The sequence below is a fragment of the Oncorhynchus gorbuscha genome, unplaced genomic scaffold, assembly GCF_021184085.1.
Source record: "Oncorhynchus gorbuscha isolate QuinsamMale2020 ecotype Even-year unplaced genomic scaffold, OgorEven_v1.0 Un_scaffold_1714, whole genome shotgun sequence".
NCBI classification, from domain to species: domain Eukaryota; kingdom Metazoa; phylum Chordata; class Actinopteri; order Salmoniformes; family Salmonidae; genus Oncorhynchus; species Oncorhynchus gorbuscha.
The window spans coordinates 84,683-101,485 of record NW_025746410.1 but is presented as its reverse complement, the minus strand read 5'-3'; the positions used below and the strand labels follow the sequence as shown (position 1 = coordinate 101,485).

General features: G+C 45.0%; 1 pseudogene; it reads right to left on the bottom strand.

Annotated features, from left to right (window-relative positions):
• Nucleotides 1-1,040: 1,040 nt before the first annotated feature.
• Nucleotides 1,041-14,757, bottom strand: LOC124023895 (annotated as a pseudogene).
• Between the last annotated feature and the right edge of the window lie 2,046 nt (nucleotides 14,758-16,803).

The following is a 16,803-nucleotide window of genomic DNA, read 5'->3' as shown; positions in this document are numbered from 1 at the left end:
CTAAGTACCCTCAAAGAACATTCCAGAAAACAACTATAAGAAGTATAAGAACACCGATCAGCCTTTGGTGGAGATCTATTCAAAACAACATTTCTCTGAAGATTATCTCCCTGCCACTTTCCCAAGTCACTTTACACTTATCCCAGACATTAGGAATGTCACGACACAATATCCTTAATGTCACGACACAATATCCTTAATGTCACGACACAATATCCTTAATGTCACGACACAATATCCTTAATGTCACGACACAATATCCTTAATGTCACGACACAATATCCTTAATGTCACGACACAATATCCTTAATGTCACGACACAATATCCTTAATGTCACGACACAATATCCTTAATGTCACGACACAATATCCTTAATGTCACGACACAATATCCTTAATGTCACGACACAATATCCTTAATGTCACGACACAATATCCTTAATGTCACGACACAATATCCTTAATGTCACGACACATTCACTGGTTCCAATTCAAGCCTTCTCTCTTCCTTACAAGTCACAAAGGAACATTTCTTTGTGACATCATGGACATCATGGTCCATTGTGAGCAACCTCATGGTGTCTCTAGTCCAGACAGTGTCTCTAGTCCAGACAGTGTCTCTAGTCCAGACAGTGTCTCTAGTCCAGACAGTGTCTCTAGTCCAGACAGTGTCTCTAGTCCAGACAGTGTCTCTAGTCCAGACAGTGTCTCTAGTCCAGACATTACAAGGTCTTGTGGATCCTAACTAGGACAGACTCATGGTGTCTCTAGTCCAGACATTACAAGGTCTTGTGGATCCTAACCAGGACAGACTCATGGTGTCTCTAGTCCAGACATTACAAGGTCTTGTGGATCCTAACCAGGACAGACTCATGGTGTCTCTAGTCCAGACATTACAAGGTCTTGTGGATCCTAACCAGGACAGACTCATGGTGTCTCTAGTCCAAAGGAGGGAGGAGCCGGGGGCAAAGGAAGGAGGGAGGAGCCGGAGGGGGGCAAAGGAGGGAGGAGCCGGGGGGCAAGGAGGGAGGAGCCGGGGGGGGGGGGGCGAAGGAGGGCGGGTTGGAGCGATAGAATAATGGAGGGACAGAGAGAGAGAGAAACGGAGGGACTCAGACGGAGAGAGAGACGAAGCTGTTGTACTGCTGAATGTTCCTCTTCAGGATGTCTGAGCAGGGCCCCAGAACGCGTTCGAACCGCGGGCGGTCCAGCTTCACACACTTCAGAGGGCCGCGGGAGACCACGGTCGCAGCACGGGGACGGTTCATCAACAGGGCGATCTCACCTGGGACAGACGGAGAAGAGGACAACTATTAGAAACAACAACACTGGAACAGAAGAGAGGAAGAAAAGGAACAATGATCAGCTCCACCCCCCACACCCAGCTCCACCCCCCACACCCAGCTCCACCCCCCACACCCAGCTCCACCCCCCACACCCAGCTCCACCCCCCACACCCACCCCCACACACCCAGCTCCACCCCCACACACCCAGCTCCAACCCCACACACCCAGCTCCACCCCCACACACCCAGCTCCACCACCACACACCCAGCTCCACCCCCACACACCCAGCTCCACACCTTTACAATCAGGGCTATCGGAGGAGACACCTGATCTGGGACCAGGCTATCGGAGATCACTGATCTGGGACCAGGCTAGCAGATCTCCACTACTGAGGTTGTCCAGTCAGTCCACTCACCAAAATAGTCGGAGGGCCCCAGTCTGCCCACCTCCACAAACTCTTCATTCTCTGACCGTCTCTGGAGCACCGCCGCTGAACCCTGAACAGACACAGGAAGAGGAAAACTCAGGGACAAAAAAAGCACATAACCCCAGAATGACCTGTGAGGGTGAAAGGGCACAACACAGCCTGATGTTGAGGTGAAAAGATGGTGATACCTTGTTGATGCCGTTTCCCTGAGACAGACAGACAGACAGACAGACAGACAGACAGACAGACAGACAGACAGACAGACAGACAGACAGACAGACAGACAGACAGACAGACAGACAGACAGACAGACAGACAGACAGACAGACAGACAGACAGACAGACAGTGGTCTAAGGCCCTGCATCTCAGTTCTAGAGTCACTACAGTCCCTGGTTCTCAGTTCTAGAGGAGTCACTACAGTCCCTGGTTCTCAGTTCTAGAGGAGTCACTACAGTCCCTGGTTCTCAGTTCTAGAGGAGTCACTACAGTCCCTGGTTCTCAGTTCTAGAGGAGTCACTACAGTCCCTGGTTCTATTCCAGGCTGTATCACAGTGGTCTAAGGCCCTGCATCTCAGTTCTAGAGGAGTCACTACAGACCCTGGTTCCAGTCCAGGCTGTATCACAACTGGCCGTGGTTGGGAGTCCCATAGGGCGGGGCACAATTGGCCCAGCGTCGTCTGGGTTTGGCCCTGGCCATCATTGTAAATAAGAATTTGTTCTTAACCGACTTGCCTAGTTAAATAATAGGTTAAATCAAATCCCAAAAGACAGCCAGCATATTGCAGAGATAATCCTACCTCCAGGATGATGAAGAACTCATCTCCAGGTTCACCCTGAACCACGATCTTCTGTCCGTCTTCAAACTGAACGTTCTCCAGAGAATCAGCTACCGTCAGCCTCTCCCACTTGTCCAGAGACTCTGTAGAGGACCACATACTAAAGTCAGCCTCTCCCACTTGTCCAGAGACTCTGTAGAGGACCACATACTAAAGTCAGCCTCTCCCACTTGTCCAGAGACTCTGTAGAGGACCACATACTAAAGTCAGCCTCTCCCACTTGTTCAGAGACTCTGTAGAGGACCACATACTAAAGTCAGCCTCTCCCACTTGTCTAGAGACTAGGTAGAGGACCACATACTAAAGTCAGCCTCTCCCACTTGTCTAGAGACTCTGTAGAGGACCACATACTAAAGTCAGACTCTCCCACTTGTCTAGGGAATTTGCAGTTGGCAGATGTTGATACACACACTGGCCACAGGGAGGCGCCACACATCACCACAGCAGAGGGGGAATGACAGGAAAGATCACAGGCTGAGTTTGTTTGTAGCGACTCGAATCCATACATACCCACCTATAGGTAGGTAAATAGGTAGGTAGGTAAATAGGTAAATAGGTAGGTAGGTAAATAGGTAGTTAGGTAAATAGGTAGTTAGGTAAATAGGTAGTTAGGTAAATAGGTAGTTAGGTAAATAGGTAGTTAGGTAAATAGGTAGTTAGGTAAATAGGTAGGTAGGTAAATAGGTAGGTAGGTAAATAGGTAGGTAGGTAAATAGGTAGGTAGGTAAATAGGTAGGTAGGTAAGTAGGTAGGTAGGTAAATAGGTAGGAAGGTAAATAGGTAGGAAGGTAAATAGGTAGGAAGGTAAATAGGTAAATAGGTAAATAGGTAGGAAGGTAAATAGGTAAATAGGTAGGAAGGTAAATAGGTAGGAAGGTAAATAGGTAGGTAGGTAAATAGGTAGGTAGGTAAATAGGTAGGTAGGTAAATAGGTAGGTAGGTAAATAGGTAGGTAGGTAAATAGGTAGGTAAATAGGTAGGTAAATAGGTAGGTAAATAGGTAGGTAAATAGGTAGGTAAATAGGTAAATAGGTAGGAAGGTAAATAGGTAGGAAGGTAAATAGGTAGGAAGGTAAATAGGTAGGAAGGTAAATAGGTAAATAGGTAGGAAGGTAAATAGGTAGGTAGGAAGGTAAATAGGTAAATAGGTAGGAAGGTAAATAGGTAGGAAGGTAAATAGGTAAATAGGTAGGTAGGTAGGTAAATAGGTAGGTAGGTAGGTAAATAGGTAGGTAGGTAGGTAAATAGGTAGGTAGGTAAATAGGTAGGAAGGTAAATAGGTAGGAAGGTAAATAGGTAGGAAGGTAAATAGGTAGGAAGGTAAATAGGTAGGAAGGTAAATAGGTAGGAAGGTAAATAGGTAAATAGGTAGGAAGGTAAATAGGTAGGTAGGAAGGTAAATAGGTAAATAGGTAGGAAGGTAAATAGGTAGGAAGGTAAATAGGTAGGTAGGTAGGTAAATAGGTAGGAAGTAACAGGGCAGGTAGGTAGGTAGGTAAATAGGTAGGTAGGTAAATAGGTAGGAAGGTAAATAGGTAGGAAGGTAAATAGGTAGGAAGGTAAATAGGTAGGAAGGTAAATAGGTAGGAAGGTAAATAGGTAGGAAGGTAAATAGGTAGGAAGGTAAATAGGTAGGAAGGTAAATAGGTAGGAAGGTAAATAGGTAGGAAGGTAGGTAGGTAAATAGGTAGGAAGGTAAATAGGTAGGAAGGTAGGTAGGTAAATAGGTAGGAAGGTAAATAGGTAGGTAGGTAAATAGGTAGGTAAATAGGAAGGTAAATAGGTAGGTAAATAGGTAGGAAGGTAAATAGGTAGGAAGGTAAATAGGTAGGTAAATAGGTAGGAAGGTAAATAGGTAGGTAGGTAAATAAATAGGTAGGTAAATAGGTAGGTAAATAGGTAGGTAGGTAAATAGGTAGGAAGGTAAATAGGTAGGTAAATAGGTAGGTAAATAGGTAGGTAAATAGGTAGGTAGGTAGGTAAATAGGTAGGTAAATAGGTAGGTAAATAGGTAGGTAAATAGGTAGGTAAATAGGTAGGTAGGTAAATAGGTAGGAAAATAGGTAGGAAGGTAAATAGGTAGGTAGGTAAATAGGTAGGTAGGTAAATAGGTAGGTAGGTAAATAGGTAGGTAGGTAAATAGGTAGGTAGGTAAATAGGTAGGTAGGTAAATAGGTAGGTAGGTAAATAGGTAGGTAGGTAAATAGGTAAATAGGTAGGTAGGTAAATAGGTAGGTAGGTAGGTAAATAGGTAGGTAGGTAAATAGGTAGGTAAATAGGTAAATAGGTAGGTAAATAGGTAAATAGGTAGGTAAATAGGTAAATAGGTAGGTAGGTAAATAGGTAAATAGGTAGGTAGGTAAATAGGTAAATAGGTAGGTAAATAGGTAAATAGGTAGGTAAATAGGTAAATAGGTAGGTAAATAGGTAAATAGGTAGGTAAATAGGTAAATAGGTAGGAAGGTAAATAGGTAGGAAGGTAAATAGGTAGGAAGGTAAATAGGTAAATAGGTAAATAGGTAGGAAGGTAAATAGGTAGGAAGGTAAATAGGTAGGTAGGTAAATAGGTAGGTAGGTAAATAGGTAAATAGGTAGGAAGGTAAATAGGTAAATAGGTAAATAGGTAGGAAGGTAAATAGGTAGGAAGGTAAATAGGTAAATAGGTAGGAAGGTAAATAGGTAGGTAGGTAAATAGGTAGGTAGGTAGGTAAATAGGTAGGAAGGTAAATAGGTAGGAAGGTAGGTAGGTAAATAGGTAGGTAGGTAAATAGGTAGGTAGGTAGGTAAATAGGTAGGAAGGTAAATAGGTAGGTAAATAGGTAGGTAGGTAAATAGGTAGGAAGGTAAATAGGTAGGAAGGTAAATAGGTAGGAAGGTAAATAGGTAGGAAGGTAAATAGGTAGGAAGGTAAATAGTTAGGAAGGTAAATAGGTAGGAAGGTAAATAGGTAAATAGGTAGGAAGGCAAATAGGTAGGTAGGTAAATAGGTAGGTAGGTAAATAGGTAGGTAGGTAAATAGGTAGGTAGCATGTTGTTAGACTGTTCTCCAACTGTTTGAACAGCTTGTTGGTCGGAGTCGTCATGTGTAGAATGTGTAGGTCCTCACCTAAAATGGACACCTTGCTGAGGAATTCCTCATACATCTTACGCTTTCTCAAAGTGCTTCCCTGAAAGACAGAGGGAGCGAGAGACAGAGAGCAAGAGCGAGAGACACAGAGAGAGCAAGAGACACACAGAGACACACAGAGACACACAGAGACACACAGAGACACACAGAGAGAGCATGTTAAGTCCCATAATAACAGCCAAATGTGTACTAACTGTGTTCAGCTTTAGCCCCAGACATCTGGTATTGCTACCATTGTTAGAGATGCTGAACTGACACCGTGTGGAGGCTCAGTAAACTATATGGAGCTGATTTGTTAAAATCAATGTCTCCCAATAATGTTGTTGCCGGGGAAAATAACACCTCATAACATTGTAGAATTATCATATATCTACATAGAGCTGAATTAACTCAATCTGCCAGCCAGCCAGCCAGCTAGCCAACCAGCCAGTCAGCCAGCCAGTCAGCCAGCCAGTCAGCCAACCAGTCAGTCTCACCATGAGTATCCTCCTGTAACTGTCCCTGTCGATGCCCCACAGTTTGACGTTGCTCTTGGCTCGGACCGTGGCGGCCCTGGGGGTCCCATAGATCAGGGCTAGCTCGCCAAAGCTGCCCCCCTCCCCAATATTGGTCACCCACTCATTGTTCACATACACCTGTGAGAGGAGGGAGAGAGGTGAGAGGGAGGGAGAGAGAACAACAACCTCACAGATGGAAATAGCTTTCCCAACAGTATGAACTTCTGTCAGTATTTTGTCTTAAAATATAATGTATTTTTAACAAACAGATGTACCACTATATAGACCATAGACAGGTAGTCTGTCTTCCCTACTGTACATAACAGACAGAAAACAGGGACGTACATCCATCTCTCCCTGGTCAACGACGTAGAAGTTGTCTCCCTCGTCACCTGGTGGAAAACAACAGCTGTGAGACACACTCTGACCCAGCAGTAATGATGGTCATGTCATCATGTTGGAACGACAGCCAGGAGATTGTTCCTGGACAAGCCACGTGGTCATTCAAAAAAAATGTAAATAAAAACATTCCCATGACTTCACGCCAAAGTGAAAAAAGGTCAAATGTCGTACCTTGCTGAATGACCGTCTCCCCCGGTGATGTAGGTAACAGAAAACATGGCGTCAAAGATGTCGCTGTGAAGAGCGGAGGGAGGTGGTCGACACGGTGACAGGATCAACATCACATACTGCTTTCATTGCACAGCACCAGGAGAACACTAATGGTTTAGCACACAACAACCCGCGAACACAGTTCGTACCTTCTCTCGTTGTCGTCCAGGTGAGCAAACAGCACGTTCTTCTCGATGGCTTTAGCCAGGGCGGCCATCGTTTTGTAGTCTTTAGGAATAACCTGCAGGAGGCAGAAAGGAACGGCTTCATTGATCACAAAGCAAACTGCCTTCAGTCGTTAAGGTTATTATTGATCAGATTGAAGTAGTGGCCGAGGCCCGATTCTCCACCCTTCTCCTGAAGTGTACACTCCTACACTTTATCTGCATGGACTTTACCATGGTAAAGCCAATGCTTTACCCCCCCCCATCCTATGCTTTTAAATGCATGATGGGTAATGTGCAAGGTGACACTTGTGGAAAAGGGTGGATGATCAGGAAGTAGCCTAGAAGTTGGTAGTAATAACTGTAGGGTCAGGTGCACCTGTAGCGATGCGTGATTGGCTGAGGGCTGACCCCCCCTGACCTTTCTGACGTAGGAGGCGGCGTCTTCCTCTGTGTAGACCTCGGCGCTGATGGCACCGCGCCGCCGCCGCCCCTTCACCACGGGATTCATGGGAGGAGACACCTCATCCTCACGGGAGTCGGAGCGAGAGTTGGACTTCTGCTGCTGTAGGATCTGCTTAGCCTCCTCCTGGTGAGGGAGGGGGGGGGTTCAGTTATAGGATCTGCTTAGCCTCCTCCTGGTGAGGGAGGGGGTCAGTTATAGGAGAATAGAACAGATCTTCTGCTGCTGTAGGATCTGCTTAGCCTCCTCCTGGTGAGGGAGGGGGGTCAGTTATAGTAGAATAGAACAGATCTTCTGCTGCTGTAGGATCTGCTTAGCCTCCTCCTGGTGAGCGAGGGGGGGGTCAGTTATAGGAGAATAGAACAGAGATCTTCTGCTGCTGTAGGATCTGCTTAGCCTCCTCCTGGTGAGGGGGGGGGTCAGTTATAGGAGAATAGAACAGAGAGCTTCACGGTTCCATAATTAACCTGGGGCTTTACCCACCCAGACCCAATATACATAGAGAATAATAAGGAGGTCCGCTCTGACCCCCCCCCCTAACAACTAGACACGCTCCCTATAGACCTGGTCGGATCCAGAGCCGGTCCGATCAGAGTGAAGGAAGCAACAGTTAAATCAATTTTTTTAAATGCTTCTTTATTAGCCGGGGGGTGGGAGGAACGAGAGACAGCATAAAAACCAAGCTGACCTGAGCTATAGTAGACCAATAGCTTGCCATAGCTGGTTAATTTATCATCGACTAGGATTATATTGTACCCCGTCTCGACTGCGTCAAACCCGGGAGAAGCTAGTTTAGCTAGCTAGGCTAACTGAGGCTGCGTGACCTTTCTCATCCTACATTTACAAACAACAACAACTCCATTCAGAATATGAAGTAGCAGCCTGCCTGTTGGCTCCTGGTCGTTGTAGCCCACCTTTCACTTCTAATTCTGTCATTTTAATTCAGTCTTCCGTTGAGTAAATATCTCCTATCTTTTGCCTCACACAGAGCGAGGCTCTATGACCATAGTCTATTGGCTCTTTGATGACTTCTGATTGGCCAACAACAAGCTACAGACGTAAAGCTCCACATTTGTGAAAAACAAGAGCAGCATCTCTCCCTCCCTTATTTAGGAGCACCTGCACACAATGAAGGATTCTAGAACTCTTATTACCTCCCAAATGGTTCAGTGTGCTCCTAAATGTCCTTGTGTTTGCGCACCAACATCTTTCCAACTTAGGCTCCTTGTAAAAAAAGGCCAGTGTAGAGCCCTGATACAGTGCATTCAGAATGTATTCAGACTCCATGACTCTGCAGATCCTCTCAAGCTCTGTCAGGTTGGATGGGAAGTGTTGCTGCACAGCTCATCTTCAGGTCTCTCCAGAGATGTTAAACCGTGTTCAAGTCTTGGCTCTGGCTGGGCCACTCAAGGACACTCAGAGACTTGTCCCGAAGACACTCCTGCGTTGTCTTAGCTATGTGCTTAGGGTCGTTGTCCTGTTAGAAGGTGAACCTTTGCCTCAGTCTGAGGTCCTAAGCGCTCTGGAGCAGGTTTTCATCAAGGATCTCTGTACTTTGCTCCGGTCAGCTTTCCCCTCGATCCTGACTAGTCTCCCAGTCACTGCAGCTGAAAAACATCCCCACAGCATGATGCTGCCACCACCATGCTTCACCGTATCAAATAAAATTGTATTTGTCACATACACATGGTTAGCAGATGTTAATGCGAGTGTAGCGAAATGCTTGTGCTTCTAGTTCCGACAATGCAGTGATAACCAACGAGTAATCTAACTAACAATTCCAAAACGACTGTCTTATACACAGTGTAAGGGGATAAAGAATATGTACATAAGGATATATGAATGAGTGATGGTACAGAGCAGCATACAGTAGATGGTATCGAGTACAGTATATACATATGAGATGAGTATGTAGACAAAGTAAACAAGGTTTCCTCCAGACGTGACACTTGGCATTCAGGCGAAAGAGTTCAATCTTGGTTTCATCAGACCAGAGAATCTTGTTTCTCAAGTCCTTTAGGTGCCTTTTGGCAAATTCCAAGCGGGCTGTCATGTGCCTTTCACTGAGGAGTGGCTTCCATCTGGCCACTTTACCATAAAGGCCTGATTGGTAGAGTGCTGCAGAGATGGGAGAACCTTCTAGAAGGACAACCATCTCCACAGAGGAACTCTGGAGCTCTGTCAGAGTGATCATTGGGTTCTAGGTCACCTCCCCGACCAAGGCCCTTCCCCCCAGATTGCTCCTTTTGGCCAGGCGGCCATCTCTAGGAAGAGTCTTGGTGGTTCCAAACTTCTTCCATTTAATAATGATGGAGGCCACTGTGTCCTTGGGGACCTTCAATGCGGCAGACATGTTTTGGTACCTTTTGTGCCTCGACACAATCCTGTCTCGGAGCTCTACGGACAATTACTTCAACCTCATGACTTGGTTTTTGCTCTGACATGCGCTGTCCACTGTGGGACTTTATATTGACAGGTGTGCGCCTTTCTAAATCATGTCCAATCAATTTAAATTTAACTACATTTACTCCAATCAAGTTGTAGAAACATCTCAAGGACGATCAATGGAAACGGGATGCACCTGAGCTCAATTTCAAGTCTCATAGTAAAGGGTCTGAATACTTATGTAAATGGGGCTGCAGGGTAGCCTAGTGGTTAGAGTGTAGAGGTGGCAGGGTAGCCTAGTGGTTAGAGTGTAGAGGTGGCAGGGTAGCCTAGTGGTTAGAGTGTAGAGGTGGCAGGGTAGCCTAGTGGTTAGAGTGTTGGACTAGTAACCGGAAGATTGCAAGTTCAAACCCCCGAGCTGACTGTTCCTAGGCAGTCATTGTAAATAAGAATTTGTTCTTAACTGACTTGCCTGGTTAAATAAAGGTTAAATAAAAAATAAGGTTTCTGTTTATTATACATTTGCAAAAAATAAATAAATGTAAAGACCTGTTTTGGTCATTACGGGGAAGTGTGTGTAGATTGATATGTAATCCATATTAGAATGAGGCTGTAATGTAACAATGAGATCGGAATCCTTTCCCAATGCAGTGTAGTTGTAGAACAGTATAGAATATATCAGTATTTACCTGCTTAGTAGAGAACAGAGTAGAGTAGAGCTCTATTACTGTATAGCCTTCTAGTGGGGACACAGAGAGTAGAGCTCTATTACTGTATAGCCTTCTAGTGGGAACACAGAGAGTAGAGCTCTATTACTGTATACCCTTCTAGTGGGAACACAGAGAGTAGAGCTCTAGAATTCTAGTGGGAACACAGAGAGTAGAATATAATAGAGTTGTATTACTGTATACCATGAGAGCAGAATAGGTTTGGACTTTTCTGTCCACTTTGAGATGGATACTTGTCTTTGTTTACAAATATCAGCACACACACACATGACCCCGCCCACCTAGACTCACCTTCTCCAGCCTATCGAAGTACTCTCTGAGGAAGGCCATGGGTCTGTCTGGCCGGGAGGTACATAGCTGTACGATGCAGTCCTTCAACAGCTGTTGGATGTTATGTTTCTGTACATACAGCTCACACTCCCTCAGACTCCTCTCCTCCTCACTGCTCGTACTGCCCGATGCCATCACACTCACAACCTGTTGACCTGGGGACACAGACAGAGATAAAACACAGAGAAAATATGCACAGGGAGACAGGTGTAGCAGGAGAGAGGGGGTAGTGTTTTATAAACAGAGAGAGAGGGAGAGAGAAAAGCAGGAGAGAGGGGGTAGTGTTTTATAAACAGAGAGAGAGAGAAAAGCAGGTGTAGCAGGAGAGAGGGGGTAGTGTTTTATAAACAGAGAGAGAGAGAAAAGCAGGTGTAGCAGGAGAGAGGGGGTAGTGTTTTATAAACAGAGAGAGAGAGAAAGCAGGTGTAGCAGGAGAGAGGGGGGTAGTGTTTTATAAACAGAGAGGGAGAGAGAAGCAGGTGTAGCAGAAGAGAGGGGGGTAGTGTTTTATAAACAGAGAGGGAGAGAGAGAAGCAGGTGTAGCAGGAGAGAGGGGGTAGTGTTTTATAAACAGAGAGAGAGAGAAAAGCAGGTGTAGCAGGAGAGAGGGGGTAGTGTTTTATAAACAGAGAGGGAGAGAGAGAAGCAGGTGTAGCAGAAGAGAGGGGGTAGTGTTTTATAAACAGAGAGGGAGAGAGAGAAGCAGGTGTAGCAGGAGAGAGGGGGTAGTGTTTTATAAACAGAGAGAGAGAGAAAAGCAGGTGTAGCAGGAGAGAGGGGGTAGTGTTTTATAAACAGAGAGAGAGAGAAAAAATCAGGTGTAGCAGGAGAGAGGGGGTAGTGTTTTATAAACAGAGAGAGAGGGAGAGAGAAAAGCAGGTGTAGCACGAGAGAGGGGGTAGTGTTTTATAAACAGAGAGAGAGAGAGAGAGAAAAGCAGGTGTAGCAGGAGAGAGGGGGTAGTGTTTTATAAACAGAGAGAGAGAGAAAAGCAGGTGTAGCAGGAGAGAGGGGCTAGTGTTTTATAAACAGAGAGAAAAGCAGGTGTAGCAGGAGAGAGGGGGTAGTGTTTTATAAACAGAGAGAGAGAGAAAAGCAGGTGTAGCAGGAGGGGGTAGTGTTTTATAAACAGAGAGAGAGAGAAAAGCAGGTGTAGCAGGAGAGAGGGGGTAGTGTTTTATAAACAGAGAGAGAGGGAGAGAAAATCAGGTGTAGCAGGAGAGAGGGGGTAGTGTTTTATAAACAGAGAGAGAGAAAAGCTGGTGTAGCAGGAGAAAGGGGGTAGTGTTTTATAAACAGAGAGAGAGGGAGAGAGAAAAGCAGGTGTAGCAGGAGAGAGGGGGTAGTGTTTTATAAACAGAGAGAGAGGGAGAGAGAAAAGCAGGTGTAGCAGGAGAGAGGGGGTAGTGTTTTATAAACAGAGAGAGAGAGAGAAAAGCTGGTGTAGCAGGAGAGAGGGGGTAGTGTTTTATAAACAGAGAGAGAGAGAAAAGCTGGTGTAGCAGGAGAGAGGGGTAGTGTTTTATAAACAGAGAGAAGCAGGTGTAGCAGGAGAGAGGGGGTAGTGTTTTATAAACAGAGAGAGAAAAGCTGGTGTAGCAGGAGAGAGGGGGTAGTGTTTTATAAACAGAGAGAGAGAGAGAAAAGCTGGTGTAGCAGGAGAGAGGGGGTAGTGTTTTATAAACAGAGAGAGAGAGAGAAAAGCTGGTGTAGCAGGAGAAAGGGGGTAGTGTTTTATAAACAGAGAGAGAAAAGCAGGTGTAGCAGGAGAGAGGGGGTAGTGTTTTATAAACAGAGAGAGAGGGAGAGAGAAAAGCAGGTGTAGCAGGAGAGAGGGGGTAGTGTTTTATAAACAGAGAGAGAGGGAGAGAGAAAAGCAGGTGTAGCAGGAGAGAGGGGGTAGTGTTTTATAAACAGAGAGGGAGGGAGAGAGAAAAGCTGGTGTAGCAGGAGAGAGGGGGTAGTGTTTTATAAACAGAGAGGGAGGGAGAGAGAAAAGCTGGTGTAGCAGGAGAAAGGGGGTAGTGTTTGATAGAGAAGTAGAAACAGAGGACAGTGAGGAGAAGAGAACGTGAGGGTGTAGAGATAAAAAGAGAGCATAATAATAAACAGAGTGAAGGAGGGAGAGAAACTTAACAAGTGGGTGAAAAGTGGGTAGAGAGGACAAAACATGATTGGTTTAGAGCAAGAGTGGGCGTTTTGAGAGAGAGAGTAAGAGAGGGGAGAGTGAGGATGGATAAACTCCCATATCTATTGGGTGAAATACCACAGTAGCAAGATTTGTGACCTGTTGCCACAAGAAAAGGGCAACCAGTGAAGAACAAACACCATTGTCAATACAACCCATATTTATTTATTTTCCACAGAGTGAAAGAGAAAGACTTGACACAAAGCTCCATTGTATCATAGAAACTCAAAATCTCAGGATAGTCGTGGACCACACCGCTGAACCAACGGACTAAACTCACTCGCATTCAATAATGCAATGCATTATGTGGCAATCAGAATCAAATGTATTTATAAAGCCCTTCTTACATCAGCTGATATCTCAAAGTGCTGTACAGAAACCCCGCCTAAAACCCCAAACAGCTCCCAAAAACTCCCTAGAAAAGGTCCAAACCTAGGAAGAAACATATATTAGAACCAGGCTATGAGGGGTGGCCAGTCCTCTTCTGGCTGTGCCGGGTGAAGATTATAACAGAACATGGCCAAGATGTTCAAATGTTCACAAATGACCAGCATGGTCAAATAATAATAATCACAGTAGTTGTCGCGGGTGCAACAAGTCAGCACCTCAGGAGTAAATGTCAGTTGGCTTTTCATAGCCGACCATTAAGAGTATCTCTACAGCTCCTGCTGTCTCTAGAGAGTTGAAAACAGCGTGTCTGGGACAGGTAGCGTGTCTGGGACAGGTAGCGTGTCTGGGACAGGTAGCGTGTCTGGGACAGGTAGCGTGTCTGGGACAGGTAGCGTGTCTGGGACAGGTAGCGTGTCTGGGACAGGTAGCGTGTCTGGGACAGGTAGCACGTCCGGTGAACACTAGAGCAGCAGCACGGCCAGGTGCAGTTTAGTTCACCACATTCGCCAACTCTCCTTATATTGCTAACGTTAGTAGGAGAGAGTGTGAAAGCTACAAAACCATGACAGCAGCAGACAGGCATGTGACACCAGGGTGCAAAGGAATTTTTCACAACCTGAGTTATGGTGTGTGTACCCTACTGTATACTGAAAATGAGACTTAAACATCGACTAAATATGAAGATATTTCAACTTGGAGATGTCCATGATTCCCAAATTGATTAATTTATAGGTCTTTGTCAATTATCAAAATGAAATTGATCACATATCTTACAAGGGCAAACAAACTAAGCTTGAGTCAACTACCTCCATAGATAATGTAAACTGGTGAGTGTTGGCAAGACACCCAACGACTTAGTAACTTCCACCATATGACAAAACTACTGTCACAATAAACACCAAAGTTAGCTAGCTAATGGTAGTTAGCTGGGTCTTTCGAGTGCAGGCAACCATTCATCCTGTAGCTCGCAGCGGACCCTTGCTTAATATTCAGAAATAATGCATTTCATTTTTAATAACTGTTTGGAAAGCACAGGGACTTAATATTCTGAGAAATTCGGAAACGATTAACGTTAGCTAAAAGGCCCGCAGAGGTATTTTCATAAAAACAGCCATCTTGGAAACCAAGGCATGTTGCTAGTAACGTCAGCCAACTTGCGTTATCATAACAAACGGTGAGATACAGGTTATAATCAAGCAATATCCTCATACCTGCAGCGCTCCAACACATACATCGAGATTATTTAGAACAAAATGAAGACAAACCGCTTACCAAACCTGATTGAAATGCTGTCTTTTTTTTTTTTTCGGGAAACTGACAGTTCTTCGTCCCTGTTTTTCCCCTCAGTCCTGAGTTGGACGGCTGCCCTCAACCGGAATCAGGTTTGGACCAATCGCTGCCTCGTTCTGGTATATACGTCACCTTAAAGGGCAAGGCCTTTTTTGTTCTGCCAACACTTCACAGAAAGTGAGTGTTTTGATAACAGTATTTTGTTTACTGCATATCAATTGTTAGATTAAAAAAATTAAAAAATACAACATTTGTAGGGGCAGCAAGAATATTCAAATAGACTTGTCTCTCTTGTCCCTGAGCTACAGAAGAGATGTTGAGTTTTTATATTGGCTTACCATTATAGGTAGAATTATTGCTGTAATCTCAATGGATAAAAACGTATTCAGTATCAGAATAAACCGAATAAATATGATTTCTTCATGCATGCTTTCATAAATAACCTAATGCGTCTGATCTCCAAACATTATGCTCACTAAAGATTTACAACATTTGTGATAGATTTAAACCAGAAAACAGGTGTCAACATGTCCCTTGTTCAATCAAACTACTACAGGTGTCCTGTTGAGGGAACGTCTCAGTCAAACTACTACAGGTGTACTGTCGAGGGAAAGTCTCAGTCAAACTACTACAGGTGTCCTGTTGAGGAAAAGTCTCAGTCAAACTACTACAGGTGTACTGTCGAGGGAAAGTCTCAGTCAAACTACTACAGGTGTCCTGTTGAGGAAAAGTCTCAGTCAAACTACTACAGGTGTCCTGTTGAGGGAACGTCTCAGTCAAACTACTACAGGTGTCCTGTTGAGGGAAAGTCTCAGTCAAACTACTACAGGTGTCCTGTTGAGGGAAAGTCATCAAACTACTACAGGTGTCCTGTTGAGGGAAAGTCTCAGTCAAACTACTACAGGTGTCCTGTTGAGGGAAAGTCATCAAACTACTACAGGTGTCCTGTTGAGGGAAAGTCTCAGTCAAACTACTACAGGTGTACTGTTGAGGGAAAGTCTCAGTCAAACTACTACAGGTGTCCTGTTGAGGGAAAGTCTCAGTCAAACTACTACAGGTGTCCTGTTGAGGGAAAGTCTTCAAACTACTACAGGTGTCCTGTTGAGGGAAAGTCTCAGTCAAACTACTACAGGTGTCCTGTTGAGGAAAGTCTCAGTCAAACTACTACAGGTGTCCTGTTGAGGGAAAGTCTCAGTCAAACTACTACAGGTGTACTGTTGAGGGAAAGTCTCAGTCAAACTACTACAGGTGTCCTGTTGAGGAAAAGTCTCAGTCAAACTACTACAGGTGTACTGTTGAGGGAAAGTCTCAGTCAAACTACTACAGGTGTCCTGTTGAGGAAAAGTCTCAGTCAAACTACTACAGGTGTACTGTTGAGGGAAAGTCTCAGTCAAACTACTACAGGTGTACTGTTGAGGGAAAGTCTCAGTCAAACTACTACAGGTGTCCTGTTGAGGGAAAGTCATCAAACTACTACAGGTGTCCTGTTGAGGGAAAGTCATCAAACTACTACAGGTGTCCTGTTGAGGGAAAGTCTCAGTCAAACTACTACAGGTGTACTGTTGAGGGAAAGTCTCAGTCAAACTACTACAGGTGTCCTGTTGAGGGAAAGTCATCAAACTACTACAGGTGTACTGTTGAGGGAAAGTCATCAAACTACTACAGGTGTACTGTTGAGGGAAAGTCATCAAACTACTACAGGTGTACTGTTGAGGGAGGTCACCTGACTACTACAGGTGTACTGTTGAGGGAGGTCACCTGACTACTACAGGTGTACTGTTGAGGGAGGTCACCTGACTACTACAGGTGTACTGTTGAGGGAGCAACCTGACTACTACAGGTGTACTGTTGAGGGAGCAACCTGACTACTACAGGTGTACTGTTGAGGGAGCAACCTGACTACTACAGGTGTACTGTTGAGGGAGCAACCTGACTACTACAGGTGTACTGTTGAGGGAGGTCACCTGACTACTACAGGTGTACTGTTGAGGGAGCAACCTGACTACTACAGGTGTACTGTTGAGGGAGGTCACCTGACTGCTACAGGTGTACTGTTGAGGGAGCAACCTGACTACTAC